Source organism: Columba livia, chromosome 3 (genome assembly GCF_036013475.1).
Source record: "Columba livia isolate bColLiv1 breed racing homer chromosome 3, bColLiv1.pat.W.v2, whole genome shotgun sequence".
Taxonomy (NCBI): domain Eukaryota; kingdom Metazoa; phylum Chordata; class Aves; order Columbiformes; family Columbidae; genus Columba; species Columba livia.
Window position 1 is genome coordinate 19,588,685 of NC_088604.1, and position 16,438 is coordinate 19,605,122.

Here is a 16,438-nt window from a genome sequence, read left to right on the forward strand (position 1 = left end):
CTTGGGGCTGTGACACCTCCCTGGGGAGCCTGTTCCAGTGCTCCAGCACCCTCTGGGTGAAGAACCTTTTCCTAATGTCCATCCTAAAACTCCCCGGCACATCTTCCTGACATTCCCTCAGGTTTGGTCGCCAGAGAGAAGAGTTCGGCCCCCTTCCCTCCCCTTGTGAGGAAGCTGTAGACTGTGATGAGGTCTCGTCTCAGTCCCCTCTTCTCCAGGCTGAACAAACAAAGTGACTTCAGCTACTCCTCATAAGGCTTCCCCTCCAAACCCTTCACCATCTTCATGGCCCTCTTCTGGACACATTCCAGTAGCTCTTTATCCTGTGGCACCCAGAACTGCACACAGTGCTCCAGGTGAGGCCGCACCAGTGCAGAGCAGAGCGGGACAGTCACCTCCCTTGCCCGGCTGGCAATGTTGTGCTTGATGCACGCATGGTTGTCCCTCTGGCTGCCAGGGCACACTGTTGGCTCATGTTCAACTTGGCATTGACCAGAACCCCCAGATACCTCTCCAGAGAGATGTTCTCCAGCCTCTTGTTTCCCAGTCTGTATGTATTTGTGTTGAAAACGGAGGCAAAGCATTAAATGTCTTGGCTTTGTCTATGTCTCTATTTATGGGGTGACCATACTCATCAAGTAATGGGCAGATGTTATTTCTGCCTTGTCTTTTGTCATTAACATATTTTAAAAACCCCTTTTAATGTCCCTCACAGTACTGGTCAGCTTTAATTGAGCTTTGCCCATACAAATATCCTCTGTACAGTGGTGAGCAGCATCTCTAGTTCTTCCACGATGCTTGACACTTATAGTGTCTAGTGCTATGAGGTGGTCATGTTGTAACTGGGATTCCTAGGCATTGTGCAGGTATATCTTAAAGAATGCTGATGACTTGAAAGCTTTACATTTCTTGATTTGAAGTGAATATTTAATTACTGGGTATTAGGTGCACACATTCATTGAGGCAAGTTATTTGTCTAACAACGGTAATTATCTAATTTGTCTTGGAGCTCTTGCTTCTGAAAAGGATGCTTCTTTCTAGCTGCTTTTGGATGCCAAATTCTGAATTAACTGGTGGATGAGAGCTCTCTGCCAGCATGGTCATTTCTGAGTTTATAGAAAGGTTCCAAGTATTCTGGGGTTTAAGAAATGTTCATGCCTTGACTAATTAGAAGGGAATAATTTGTACTCTTATAAATAAATGTCAGTAATTGTTTTAGGAATTGCTTGCGATTCTCTTTTACCCACAATTTTCATAGTCGAATGATCTTCAGCGCAACTTTGAGAGACATTTTTATTAAAAAAAAAAAAAAAAGAGAGAATAAAACCAAAACAAACAAAAACCCAACAAAAGCAACAACAAAACAAATGGTTTTAGCAGTTAAAATAATCAAAATGACTTGATGATTTTAAATTCCACTTGCTGACTTGTGGAATAAAATTGCTTAAAACAAAGAAAATGGCTCCCTAGGAAGACACAAGTCCTGATGCTCTAGGGCCTGGGGTTTTGATAAATTCAACACAGTGAATAAGAGTTCCTTCAAACTTGGTGTAGCTTGGCTATATCCCATTTTCACAGATGTGAAGCAAATTACTTCACCCATTTTTAAATTAAAAAAAAAAAAAAATTAAGTAGGCAAGTCATATGATTTTTAATTTGTTTGTACTTTGAGCAATATATATGCATGCTTATGTAAATGAAAATTTATTACATACTACTGCAGATTCTTAGGTAGACTTATTACATTAATAAGCTCCTATTGTACTGATGACACCAGTATATACTATTGCATTTGTTCTGACTCATTTGTTGTTAGTGAAACTAGAGATTTCTTTCAAAGGAGGAGAATGTGATTGTGGTCTATCATTTACAGAACTGTAAAATCTAAAAAAGCTGTCAATGAAGGTCTCTCTTGTTTATCTATATATGCAAAAATTTTGAAAATCAGTTTGTGAAAGGAAAAAGAGGGTCATCACTGGTGGTTTCTTCTGTTCCTTTCATAAAAGCTATCAAACCAATTCCTATTTTTTACTCATATCCTTTCCACATTTCCCCCCTTAAATCAGGTCATCTTGTCTTGATGACTAGTTAACCAGTGAAAGTGTCATCCCAAATGTGGGGGCTGATGAAGAAAGGGCCATTGATCAATCTGTCTTCAGACTTCCATTTTTATTGAGCAGCTATTTAGCATCAATGACTGAAAAAAAACTTAGAGGAATTTTAAATAAAGTACACCTTTCCAGATAAACTTGCAGTTTACAACATTGCATAAGCAATATTCTCTATCTCGCGTTCCTCTATAATAATGGGATTATTTACAGTTCACCTGAATGTCGTAATAAGATTACTTCTCCCAATAATACAAGTATGTCTTTGGTGCTGTAAATTAATCCAATGTATGTTTCATTCCCTGTCTGTGCCTTCCTTTTGTTTTGAAATATGGCTCATTTAACAACTGCTTATCACAAAACCTCCTACTAATTCCCTGTCCATTTCTACTTTGGGGGTTAAGAAGAGAAAACAGAGAGTTGCTGAGCTACCATTCCTACTTACCTCCAGGATCAGGAGGAGAAGGAACCTAGTTATCCTGATTTGATTATTTTCATGATAACTGTGCCTGTATAGAGTTAAATTTATCGACTGGAACTACCAGTTCTGGTGGAAAAGCCACAGAGGTGAGAAAAAAAGTAATGACACAATCATCTCTGGTTAGTTAGTGTGAACTGGTTTTGGTACAGAGTGGACTGGTGAGGTATAGCAAGGCATTTTACCTTCGTGCTGCTATTTCTGTGGAAGTTAACTTTAAGTGTGTAAGAACTACCTTTACCTTTTCCTTCCAAATGGAATACTGCCAACCTGTTGATCAAACCAATGATTAGTTTGTCTGTACCAGCATTGTGACCCCTACAGCAGCAACAGGAGATCCTATGTAGAACAAGTAAACAGGTTTGTAGGCAGGTGTACAGACAAGTCTGTGATCCCTTTTTGCACTAGTTGAGACTGTCTTCTGCCACAAACATTTGTAACATTGATTTTCAGTCTGCTACTCACTGGTCAGACTCCCCACCCTTTCTTTTTAAACTTATCTTGTACTATTTCAGTGAGTGCCTCTTAGTTCTAAGACTGCAGTATTTAGCCTGTAATATTAGTAGAAATCCTTTCACCTTGACACTGCTTTTCTGTTCCTGAAACTTAAGTCATGTTCTTCCCAAGGTGTTTTCCTTGCAAATAGTCCAAATCTGTTGAACGTCTTATTAAAGACAGCTGTTCCATCATCTTCATTTATGTTGCCTTTCTCCAACTCTATGCCCTCCTTTAGATGCAAATACTCTGTATTTGAGGCTGTGAAACAGTCCTTTATTCTCAGTGCCCTTTGTAAGGTTGTCCAGTGTTTTACTGGCTTACGTAGCTGCTGCTACACATTAGGTCAAGAGAACCATCAGTCTTGACTCAAAAGAGCTCTTTTTCAGAGTTATAACTACTGGTTCTGAGTGCAGCATCACATTGGAGTGGCGTATTTTTCTCTACATGCATTAACTGACTTTTGTATATAGAGAAGCTCTTCTGTCACTTTTTTGACCACCAAGTTTTTTGGGGTCCTTCAGTTGTTCTCACCTTTGGCATGGCATGGAATTACCTGAAAGTGTCAATTGCTGGTCTTACAGGAGTTGACACTGTGACATAAAGCACTATTTGGGCAACTCATGCTGGAATGCCTCTTCTGCTTAACCTTTTGGATAAATACATGGTTTAAATCCATGGGATAAAGCGAGGTTAATTCCTTTCACTAGGAAGAGAAAAAATGAAATTAAAAACCAAAATCTCTATGAAGTCTAACAATACTGAGATTTAAGTCAGGTTGTTACCACTGCAACAAAAATAGATTATGTATGTGAAGTGGGTGACTAACAAAAGCAGTACTCTTGAAGTTGATTTAAAAAAAAAACCCTTTCTCAGATCATTTTGAAGTTGAATACTCGAAAAATAAAATTCCCTGTTCCAGTCTTCTTCTGTGTTTGTGCTTGCCCCTGCTTCTCTTAAGAATTCAATTTATTATTCCGGTCCATTGAAATATATGTGGAAACTGATTCATTTTCATAGTGCAAATATTTATTTCGAGTCCTACAAAACTGGGTTCTGCACTTGGATTACATGTAGGGACAGGCAAAGCCACCAGAGGGCAAAAGTGGGAATGGAGGAGACTGTTATCTGCAACTTTATGCATGCGGGCAGGCTTGTGTGCAAACACATCCGGGTTTTCTGTTTTCTTGTTCCAAACAAGTTAGGAGCCACTTTGGAGTGGATATACTCAATATAAATAGCTTAGTTTTGTAGATCCAGAACATGCAGGCATACAAACACAAAACTGCTCTTTAATTTTGATGAAAAGGAAAATAAAGTTTGCATTTAAAATCCACTAATTTAAAACATTAAATCAGCCATGAGTTATGGCTGTCTGGTGCGTTGCACTTATCGTACAGTAAACTTGTGTATTATAAAAAAACTTCCTGCAGAGGAAATTAATCAGTAAGGGCATTGGAAATAATGCTGCTGATGATGCTCTCAACTGCTTCGTATTGATGACAGCAGGAGACTTTACTGGTCTCACTTCACTTTGCTGTAATGAAAACCCTCCAAGTCGGGAAATCACTGCACAGCTCTGTGAGATGCTGCAGCCATTAAAATGTGGAGGGAAGTTGAATGTGTCTTTCTAAATATTCCCCAGTGCTCTTCTCAGCAGTACTGGTGGGACAGATCGAAGAAAGTTTATTCTTGTGGTTTGAGGGAAGAAGTAAATGTTCTCCTAGTGTTCTTTGTAGCTGGTACCCGTTGTGGTTTTGTGTGTGTGTGGGTTTGTTTTGGTCTTTTTAATTCTAGCTGTTATATGTAACTTGTGTTCCTTTTTAAGTACTCTCCAATATGGTTTTAAGTGAAATGATTGTCTATTTGATTCATTTGATAGAAAACCACTACAGAAGTGGTGAAGGGCCTGAGATTTTTTCCATGGTAGTTACTGTTCCAGGTTGAAGGCCTCTGTGTATAGACGTATCTTATGTTCAGTCCAAATGACAAGTGACATACCTGTGTTATCTTAGTCAGTACTACAGTCTTATTCACCTGTACGACTGCTGTATAAGTCAAGCTCAGTAGTGTTTCAGCCAGTGTGGAAGAACAGGTATATAGGGAAAAGTGTAAGAATTGAGGGAGTGTATATAATGTAATTAACTTGAAGCACAGATGCTTGTTATCCCTTGATTTAAGATTTCATCTTTATTTGACAACCATTATCAGGATAATTGTAATGTTTGTGCTATGAAGCAAAATAGAACTAATGTTAGAAACAAGAGGGAGGAGAGACAATGACTGAAATTGAAGTGTTACAGGATGGTCATGATGTTGAAAAGTGCTTCTAAAATACAGAAAGTGGATAAAATGCTTCTGAATTAAACTGTCACTGGGAGAGAATCTTAAATTATCAGGATGCTCTATCCTTCTGCATTAGAAGGTTTCATTCTCTTACCCCCTCTTTTAGAAAGATAAGAGCAAAAAAAATGTGGGGTTTTTTTCTTCAATTTCTAGTAGCTTTTTAACTCAAAATTTTTGAATACTGAACTAGTATAGTAAACTGAAAGAAAACGTTTTCTCTCTCCATTTCTAGTCAATACTGTTATTGCAGTAAATGAGGTTTTGCAGCTACACAGAAGGTCTTCCAGCACGTGTTTAGGGATTCTTGTCCAACTAGCTTGTTAATAAGTAAAATATAGAAGCTCACTTTTCTCTGGTTTGTATTAGACTTTGGAGTTACCCACAAATAATGCAAGTGAAACCAAATATACTGTGCAAGTTCCTTCCAGTAAACATTAAGACATTTTACAGGTTTACCTTTTTCACATTCTCTTTTTTTGTGGACCTCTTTCTGCCATGGAAGGGCAGGCTGCTTCAGCTTCCTCAGATCCCATCTTGCTTGAAAGCTGAAGAGGCTGAAGGAGTCATTTGCTTCATAGTCTCTTAAGAGAACACTAAAGAGTTTTTAATTTTTTTTTCTGACATATCAGCACCACAATTAAAGTCCTTACCATATCGTAAATATTTAGCTAATTGATAATTTTTTTGATAAAGGAGCAAATATAGAGTTCACTCTAGTAATCTGGTAACACTAAATCTTTAATGTATTCTGTTCTCTGTGGTGCTTACATGAAAACATGTTACAAATGTTCTGAAAACTCTTCTAGTTTGAGGGGTTTTTCCTAATGTTCAGGGATAACTTAAAACCTTAATTATCTTAAACTGTAAGTGTTTTTTAAAACAAAACTTCTCCAGGTGGTCAGTTCCCAGTGTGTGCTGGAGCACGAGATTGCATTTCACTTTGTTGAACTTCATGAGGTTCCTGTTGGTCCATTTCTCCAGACTGTTGCAGTCCATCTGGAGTTCCCTGGGGCCATTAATGAAGATGTCAAATGGTATTGGCCCCACAGTATTTGTTCTTTTTCTTTCTCTGGACTTTCTGGCTGTGGTAGCTGTTGGTATTGAGGTGTCAGGTAAGTGGAATTTAACTTAAAAAAACCCCACACAAGTAACTCGTTTCTTGTATTAGTAAAACCAGCATTTTTATCATAGCGTTTGTAATTGACTTTACGAACAGAACATCAAATGATACTGTATCTAGCTGCTAATCGTTTATAATTATTTTTTCTATTAAATATCTGTACTTAATGTGTGAGCACATCTGAAAGGTAGCTACCTGAGTTTGCCAGACAAAGTAAAGATTTAAGGAGCTTATGACTCAGATCGAAACTCTCAGTCACAAATAATTGCTGGAAGGAAGTCCGTGTGTCAGTCTGTGTGTCTGAGGTACAGGATAAAGTGGAGGCTGGGAAAGGAAGGGCTGGTGGAAGGGGTAGTGAACCCACCTTTTCAGATCAAGCTGGTACTTATAACTTGATCTGGTAAACTTGGGACAGCCAGATAAACTGCTCACATTGGACACAAAGACATTTGTCCTGTTTGAAGGAGGTTTCCATGAGCTGTCAAGTTATCCTATTTGTGTTTGGAACTCCCATGGAGTAGAATGGGAATGTTAAAGGTTATTTAAATACAGTGTTGAATGTGCAGCTGTTCAGTGAGATGCCTGATCTGATTGGGGGATAAGTGATTTACAGCTCCCATTAACTTTTTAAGGATAATAGTATTTTATTAGCTCATGAAACATCAAGTGGGAACCTTATTGCATTGCTGTCATCTAGCCTTAACTGACAGCTGCCATGGCTTTGGTGATGGAAATGAGTGCCTCCATTAGATTCCTGCTTTCCCTTTGCCCTTTTCTGTGTGTAAAAGTATCAGTGTTGGAAATAGTGTTCAGCTTCACTGGCCTTTGTGATGATGGAAGTCAACATGTAAATATGATTCATTGCCTTTTATTGGTGTGTTGTGCTGCTCTCCTCAGCACAGGGTTAAATATTGTGATGTTTTTTACGTGGCCAGCTGATCCCTTGCTGCTTGTGTGGCTCCCTGTGTTGCAGTTACCCCGTGCTCGCTGTAACAGCAGCAGAAAGATTATCTCAAACAAACAGAAGCAGCACTAGTCAGTGCTAGTTTCTCCATTCTTTTCTACTCTGGTAAAATACCTAAAGAGATATATTTGAGGTATCAAATGAGCCATGAGTCATTGTTGTGACTTAGGAGATCCGGTCATGTGAAGTGTCAGAGGGCAAACATGCCTGTTTGTGCTGCTGAGCAGCTTTTACAGTGTTGTAGCCAAATTCTGCCTGAAAAGCAAAGTTCAGCTCATCAATATAGAGGTGGCTGCAGTCTTTCACTTGGGCTCTCCATGTATGGCAGAGTTCCAGACATGCACTTTAGCTCCTTCCAATAGATACTTATCTGCAGAGCATATCCCCCTCCAAAAGGTATGTGCTGGAACATTGTCTGAAATAATCTCTAAATAGCGTAAGAAACATCAGATTTTATTAAAAAAGTGTAATTCATTGCCTTCTCCAATTTTTCAGCCTGCTTTCTGTGGGTTCTGTCTCCTGTTTCCATACAACACAATGGGTGGTTTACCTGTCTCTCCATGTTGTGCCCCGTGCCTTCACACACTTAGATTGTTCTCTCTGCATTTACTGTTCAGCATGTGAGGTTTTTAAAACCTCCTTAGACATCTGTATATACAATGCAAACATAGGAGCCTGTTGCATAGAGACCTAAGCAGTATCTGTGGTGTATTGGTGTGCAGTAAATGTGAATTTATGGTCACCTGTGATCTGCATACTAACAAGAAGGCTGGTGTTTATGTGGTGCTTTCCACATGTTGGAGAAATGAGACAACAGCTAGCTATGGAAGATATCCACTGTACAGAAGTCTGGACTGTTGCATGTTACTGTTTTTCTACTTATTACTTCTACTTTCAGCTCCACTTGAAAATATATTTCTATTAGGATACAGAGTGAGCTGCTGTGTTATGTTTCTGCCCTGCTTCTGTGTTTATACTTTTCAAAAAAATCAAGGGCTGTCTTTTGGTAGCTAAAAAGTGCCTCTAAGTGATGAAAAGAAAAATTAAACTGCCTACAACTCTTTATTCCTGCATGTATCTCATCTTGTGTATTTCAGAAAAATGTAATATGAAAGAATACACAGGCTTTTAGCACAAAAAATGAAATTCTTAATCCAGAAACAGAATGGTATGTTGTTCCCCCACCCACCTTCTTTAGCCTGTGAAGTACATGTTGTTGAATAAATAGAATATGGTTTGTCTTACAAATTGACTAAAAAGGCTACAAGATTATTATTTTTAAAATAGATATGTACTTCAATAATTTGGTTTTTATTTCTTCATTTTATTTAACTAGGAGAAGGATGTTTACATTCACTAATGAGGAAGAGTGATAACTCTGTCAATGGTAAGAAGGAGGCATCTGAGTGCTGGCTGCCTGTTCCTGTCACACCGAGAGCATTAATGGGCACCAGCTGAGCTGTAGCCACAGCAGCTTCACTGCTCCAGCCTCGCACAGCAAGAGCTGCTGTGGAAACGCTGCAGAAGGGCCTCCTGTGCAGATTTAGCAAGTATACACTTCAGTTGTTGTTCCCTGGGCAACAGGATAAGCGCAGCCAGCTGGCTTTGCACCACCTGAGCTGATTAAAGAGCAAACCCTGTCAGGCACTGATACTTCAGCTCTTCCAGCTTCAGTGTGAATGTCTGCAGGCAGTGATGTAGGAAGCGTTGTCACTCGGGTTTCAAGGTTAAACACAGGGGAATGAAGTACAATGACAGCAGAAAGTAAAATGAAAACATCGTTCCTGTAGGTACTACCATCTGATGTGTAGAGATATTGGTTAGAGAAAATTAATTTTAATATACTGAATTACTAACATACATATAAAATGTGTTTTGAAATTATTAAAAAACAGAACAGGAAGCTAGCAGTAGCTGGCTTGAGTATATTGTTTTGGGAGAAGGAAAGACAATGAAGAGTGATTTATCATATGTGTTTAGTTAAGAAAGACCATAAAAATGATTGAAGACAAAGATTAAAATGCTTTGTAAAATGGTATAATTAGGGAGGACTGAGCAGAACTGGATCTGGTCTGCTTTGGGTGACTGCTGTAAGCTTGTGGTAGGTCATCACTGTAGTTGTTACTTCATGTATTTTTCTATATATGTATATGAATATGTCAGAGCATGCTTCAGTGGCATGGTAGGTTTTATTCAGCAAGTGGTGCCAGAAGAATGAAACTGTAATGTTGACTGATGTGGACCTGTACAGCTGGGATCAAAATCCACTTGAGTCTGTTGGATGACAGGTAGGAGAGGTAGGTGGTAGTGTTTCTTGTATGTTTATTCTTACACTTTTCCATTTGTATTAATGCAACATCTACTCAACACTTTGCTCAAGAAGGGGATTAACTAGTCAAAATCCTGTTTTAAACTTTGCTATTGAATAATAAAGACTTTTTTAATCACTCCTATTAAAATAGGTTTATCTTTTTTTTTTTTTTTTTCCCGATGTCTCCGTTTACTGCCTGTAAAAGATACTAACCTTGCTTTTTGAGAAATTATTCCAGTGGTTGAACTGTTGGCAGGCAGAATTTGGACAAACAGAACTGCTTAATTACTTTTATCAGGTTATGGATGTGCCTCAATTCACACCTAAAAGAGGAAGGTAGACAGAGCTGGTGGGTTTCTTTGTGAACTCAAACATATTTGCTGAAACTGCAGAGTATTGATTAGCATCTACACTTATGATGAGGATTTGGTTTTTCTTTCATATTCCGTATATTTTTTTTGGTTTTCTATTTAATATTTGTTCTAGTAGTATTTGATGATGGAAGTGTCATAAGTAGTTTCAGGTGGGGTGTGGGTTTTTTTTTTTGGTTAAAACTCAAACTATCAAGCTTTTAAGTAAAATAGGTTCCAGCAACAGAAAACACACCACCACAAAAAACCCCACACATGCTTGGGGAGGGAGAATTTCAGTAAAGGGATTCAGTGTGAGAAAACAATGAAATTACAGGGTTGTTTTCACTTGGAAAATCACTTACAGCTCCAACATTAAAAGTATGGCTTTTTATTCTCAATATAGAACCAAATAGAAGTCTAAGTGAGAACACTTAACTCTCTACATTGACAGACTAGACTGCATCTTTCTTGTGCAGCTATTCTGATTTATTGCATCACTCATCCAGATATCAATTGGTTTTTTAGTATGTTTACTGGGGTTGCATGTTATGTCCTTTTTAAAGCTGTTATTTATTAAAGAGAATAAACTGTGTCTTTCAAGAAGTCTGTATAAACAGATTTTTATGACACCTTACGTTCAGTTGAATTCTTTATAGCTTTGCAGTCTGTGGCATTTTTTGAAGAAATCTTTATAATAATTTTAAGTGACCTAAAATTTTAGGTACTTCTGTCTCTGGAGATGTGACAGAGCTCACTTTTTTTATTACATAAGTCTTTAACTGTAGGAATTGCTGAAGCAAAATCAAGGGTTGTGTGAAGATTGTGTGACAATCCCTTCTACCTTAAACGTCTGCAAATTTGTTGAAAATGGTAGTTTTCCACAAGGGCAGGAATGACTTCCAGCAAATGTATTGCATCTGAAATCAGCAGGCTGTGCTCTTATGTCCACATTATTCTTCTTGCATGTAGTCCCGAAATGATTGTATACTTGTTAAGGAAAGTCTGCTGCCTCCTGTGTTACAGCAACAACAGTACAGCAAACTGATCTGGTGTGTGTGATTTAACTTTATAAAGGAGTAATGAGTATTTGTAGGTAACATTACGTATGTGTTTCTTTTCAAAATCTCAGTAGTACTTGCTGATGTGTTTACCTTTCAGGCAGACTTTTTTTTTCTTCTTGGATTACTTCTGTTTCAGAGGCTGTTACTGTAAGTTGGAGCAACTCTCCAAGGGGAATGGTGTTTGGAGAAAGATGAACAGGATGCTTCACCTGCCCACAACTTCTACGTTTTTTTCCTCTGTTGAAACAGCTGGTGGTAGTGGAAAGCTGAAAATTGTAATAGCAATAGCCCTCATTGAGAAGTCTTTTTGAGTGCTGCAGTGAAAATTGGTATTGACTTGACCAAGTTGTGACCTTTTGCAAATTGCACACTCTGCATGCAGAGTTTTGTCACTTGCTCGACTTGTAAAGTAGGCATCTGAAGAGGGCCTTGTGCTCTGTAGCTGTGGTTATATCTCTTAGGCTTTGGCTGAACTTTCCGAAGTTTGTTTCCTGCAGTTGGTTACTGTACCCTCATTGCTGCCAGGGATGGAAAAGTGGTTTCCAACTGTGTAAATAGTTTTAAGGAAGGTGTAGAAGCTTGACTTAAATAGACACTGTGTGTTTTGCTTGGCTTGCTTTCTTTTACAGAATAACTAGCATTGTCATTTAACTAGTACACTCATATAGGCTCTTAACATTTTTAAGAAATAATACGAGAACGGTAGATAGAAACATTGTCAGTTTGTATGTATATGTGCAGTAGGGTGATGTGAAGATCGTAAAAGGAGGGGAAATCTGGAGTTTCTCTCTGCCTGTAGCTTTTCTAGGTAAGCGATGGCACTACAGGGGTTGTAGTGAAATTACTTAGTGATACTGCATTTTAAAATTTTAATATGATCACTTGGGAAATAAGACTACATGGGTAATTCCACAGATATTGTGTACTGCTGGCAAGCTTGTCATGTAGCCATGAGAAGCTTGTTGTGGGACTTGGATTTCTATGCAATGAAAATGTTTGGTGTTTTTTTGTTGTGTTTTTTGGTTTTTTTTGTCTGTGTGTTCCCATAGGTTTGTTTTTAGTGGTTATTTGATTAAGAGCAATTGTGACCCACAAAAAAACCTCCACTTCACTTGTCATAATGGAGCGACACTTTTATTTGGCATTATGCCCTCTCTTCTACCAGGTAGAAAATGGTATATTTAAAAAGTTATTTATATAACGGGAAATTAAGCCTTGCTTAAGGCCAGTCATATCTAAAATTACTACTACAGTAGGACGTGGCAATTCTATTTTGATTTTATGCATCTTGGAATTATAAAGTATCAGAACTATAGATATATTTGTCCAAAGTTTAAAACTAAAATCTGAAGATTTGCAATGCATATACAACCGTTCATGATGAGTGGTCATTCAGCGGCTGGAAAGTGGTCTGTCATTTTTCCAGGCTCATCTTCAAGCCCAGCTGAACACAGAGGGTGGTGTCTCTGCTGAGTTTTGTGTGTGTTGGGATTTAGTGTTGTCCCTTTCTGATGCACAGAGAATTTTCTCCTTCACCACCAGTCCTGATGGAAGTGAAACATGCATGGAATGGCACAGAATTCTGTATATGATGCTCTGTGCCAACTTGTACTTCAGACCATTTTACCAGTTGTTTACAGGAGTATCTATGGTTATAAGAGGAAGTGAAGATAATAAGCATATTTTATACATGTACAGTGGTAACGAGAGAAGAAACATTTAGTGAATGCCAAGATATAATTTAAGTATAAAGAGAATTTTTCTATTTGTAGCTAAAAGAAGTGACAGCTACCTCACTGAGCTTTTCTTAATTTTAATTAAGAAGAAATATTTTTTTTTTATTTCTACTTTGCTAAACATAGACAGAAGAAAACAACAACTAATTTCACTACTTAAGAAAGAATGAATGACTCCTGTGCTATTGGGATCCATACCAAGTTTGATAGGTATCCTTAATTTTAGAATTGTATTTTAAATGTATGTACTAATATACAAGATTTAAAGCATTTTTCAATGATTAAAAAAAAAAAAATGCCTAATAGAATACATAATAACAGCCATTAATTCAGAAATCTACTGTGGTTAAATTACATTTGAAAAATATAAGGTTCTCTTGCATTCTGGAATACCAAATGTCATCTGATACACATCATATCATCAGAGAAGGTGAACAGCTTTGAAGGGAGGAACCTGCATTCTATGCTCCAAGGAATGGCATAGATAGGTCTGCAAAGTGTGGAAATCTGATAAACTTGTTTTAACTACTCAAATAAATCTCTTCTGCCTGGAATATCAACATGCACTTCAGTGTTGCCCCTTAGCAGCATCTGTAGTAATAACTTGGAAACAAATACAAAATCAGTGTAGAATTACTTCATATGTTGAACTCTAGCAGATACGTTTAACTGGTGGCTTTTGACAATTTTCAAAACAGCAAAGTATTATAGGAGCCTGGGTCACATCAAGTTTCCGGGGGACTTCAGTGTGTATGTATATATATATATATATATATATATATATATACACACACACACACACTTTTTCCTTTGAGCCTCCCTCAGTCTTCAAAACAGTGATTGTTTAGTTGTTTGTGGGTTTTCAATTTAGAAATCTGATTGTGCAAGAAACTAAGTATTTTTTTTTAAAGTTATTCATAAGGACACACCATCAGAATTTCAAAATATTCAGGTTTTAAGAAGTTAAAATGACATTTCAAGGCTACGTTAAGACTCGTGTTGCTGTGTTGAGGGGAAAGTGGCTTGAGAAATGTATACCATGTTTTACATTATTTGCTTTTGTGGTTCTCTGCTTAGATGTTGATGACAGTGGAAAAGCAGATGCTTTATATGCATGGTACACACCTTTCAGTAATTATAATCTAACAGAAACTTCTTTGTGGTGTTCTTTAATATTTTCTTACATATTGAGTATCTCTGTGAAACATTTGATAAAGCTCACCATCTTAAGCTATATTGCACTTTCAGTTTAGGTTAGTTATTATTTGTATGGTGTCCAATGTGTGCTGTGCATTCATTAGCCCTGTGCTAACGAAAGGTAGCCGTCTGCTGCTGCTTCCTCCTCTTCGTTCAGTAATACATGGATTTAGAATAAAGGATTTGCTTCAAATGATTTGGAAATAGCTGTTTAGTTAGCATACACTACAATCGGAAGAAGTTCAATTATGTGATATATAAGGGTTTATCCATCATCTCTAGATGTAAGGAAGTTTGCAGAAGATGACAAGTTGGGCAGGAGTGTTGCTCTGCTGGAGGAGGGTGGGATGGCCACACAGGGGGATCTGAACCGGATGGATCATTGGGCTGAGGCCAATTGTATGAGGTTCAATAAGGCCAAGTGCCAGGTCCTGCACTTGGGTCACAACAACCCCAGGCAGCGCTACAGGCTCGGGGAAGAGTGGCTGGAAAGCTGCATGGAGAAAAAGGATTTGGGAATGTCAGTTGACAGCTGGCTGAACATGAGCCAGCAGTGTGCCCAGGTGGCCAAAAAGGCCAACAGCATCCTGTCTTGCATCAGGAGTCGTGCGGCCAGCAGCACTAGTGGAGTGATTGTGCCACTGTACTCAGTTCTGGTGAGGCCCCGCCTTGAATCCTGTGCTCAGTTTTGGCCCTTCATCATAAGGATGTTGAGGTGCTGGAGAGAGCTGGTAAGAGGTCTGGAGCGGCTGAGGGAACTGGGGCTGTTCAGCCTGGAGAAAAGGAGGCTGAGGGGAGACCTTATTGCTGTCTACGACTACCTGAAAGGAGGTTGTGGTATGGAGGGTGTTGGCCTCTTCTCACAAGTAATAAGCAACAGGATGAGAGGAAATGGCCTCAAGTTGTGCCAGGAGAGGTTTAGATTGGATATTAGGAAAAATTTATTCACCAAAAGGATTATCAAGCGTTGGAACAGGCTGCCCAGGGAAGCGGTTGGGTCACCATCCCTGGAGGTGTTTAAAAGACATGTACATGTGGCACTTAGGAACTTGTCATTGTTAACGGTTGGACTCAATGATCTCAAAGGTCTTCTCCAATCTAAATGGTTCTATGATACTGTGGTCTCCTGATACTGTATTCAACTTGTGTATGCTAAATTACTGTGGAATAGTTATGTGCATCATACATATATTTTATATTTAGTACAATAGATCAAATAACTAGTGCTTGTGTATTCTGTATTACGTGCTTGAACTTAAAGTCCTCTTCCTACCCCAGTCTCTTCCTCACAGAAGTGGTCTTTTTCTCTTACTGGTTTGACCTAACTACCTGTGTTTTTTATTTCATGTGGCTACTTTTTAAACACATCTGCATTGTTGTATTTTGGGCTTATTTACTATGTATAACCACGTATCAATTGCCTTTTGACCTATTCTCTTTTGTTTGGGTGCCTTTTTGCATGTAAAATATCCAGATTTCCAGCCTTTATAATAGAGACTTTTTCCCTCCCTTTCTAGTGTCATTTTACCCTAAGAGGACCTTTTTCAGGGTTACCATCCTTCCTCTTGAAAACACTCTCCTTACAATTGTTCCTCTTTTCCACTCATGTAAGTTGGTCATGTCTGCTCATAGCTTTGTAATCAGGCACTTTACACTAAAAATTGGCTAAAATGTACTTGGAGACAGAAAACTGAGAAAGAGGCTTGCAAAATGCCCTCGGAACAGAAAACGTGTCAGTCGTCGCTGCTGGTTCTCTGGGCTGGTTTAGCACATCCTTCAGCAGGTAGTTGCTCCCCGTGCCTCTGCCTGACATCAGCGTGGCTGGTTTCTTTCGTTCCCGTTGCGGTGGGTAATACTGACCTGTTCATCCTCTCTGAACCCTGGACCAGCTGCTGGAACAATGTGAATGTACGTGGGGATGCTCTGGTCTTCTCCCATTCCATACTGCTACAAATTCTTATACTGGGTGATAAGTGATGCCGTATAGTGTGTAGATCATACGGTATTTTCTCCTCAAATCTACACTTGGCTTGTTCATCATATGTTGCAATATTTTGCTATGTGCATGTGAATTCCGTTTGTCTTTTGGAAGCCGTTTTTATTTGCTACAATTAGAGGAGCAGAAAACTTCATTTTGCAATAAACAGCTAGTAGTAGTAAAGAACATGACATAATGCTATAGATTCAACTGAATATAGCCCTTGAAAGGAAAATGTTAAAACAATATCTAAATCCTGATTGTTAAGGAATCTGGCAATGTAACTTGTGG

General features: G+C 38.5%; 1 protein-coding gene across 11 annotated transcripts in view; it reads left to right on the top strand.

Annotated features, from left to right (window-relative positions):
- Window positions 1-16,438, top strand: part of EIPR1 (EARP complex and GARP complex interacting protein 1) — a 140,283-nt gene that overhangs the window by 25,901 nt on the left and 97,944 nt on the right. The gene's annotated exons all lie outside the window — the stretch shown is intronic.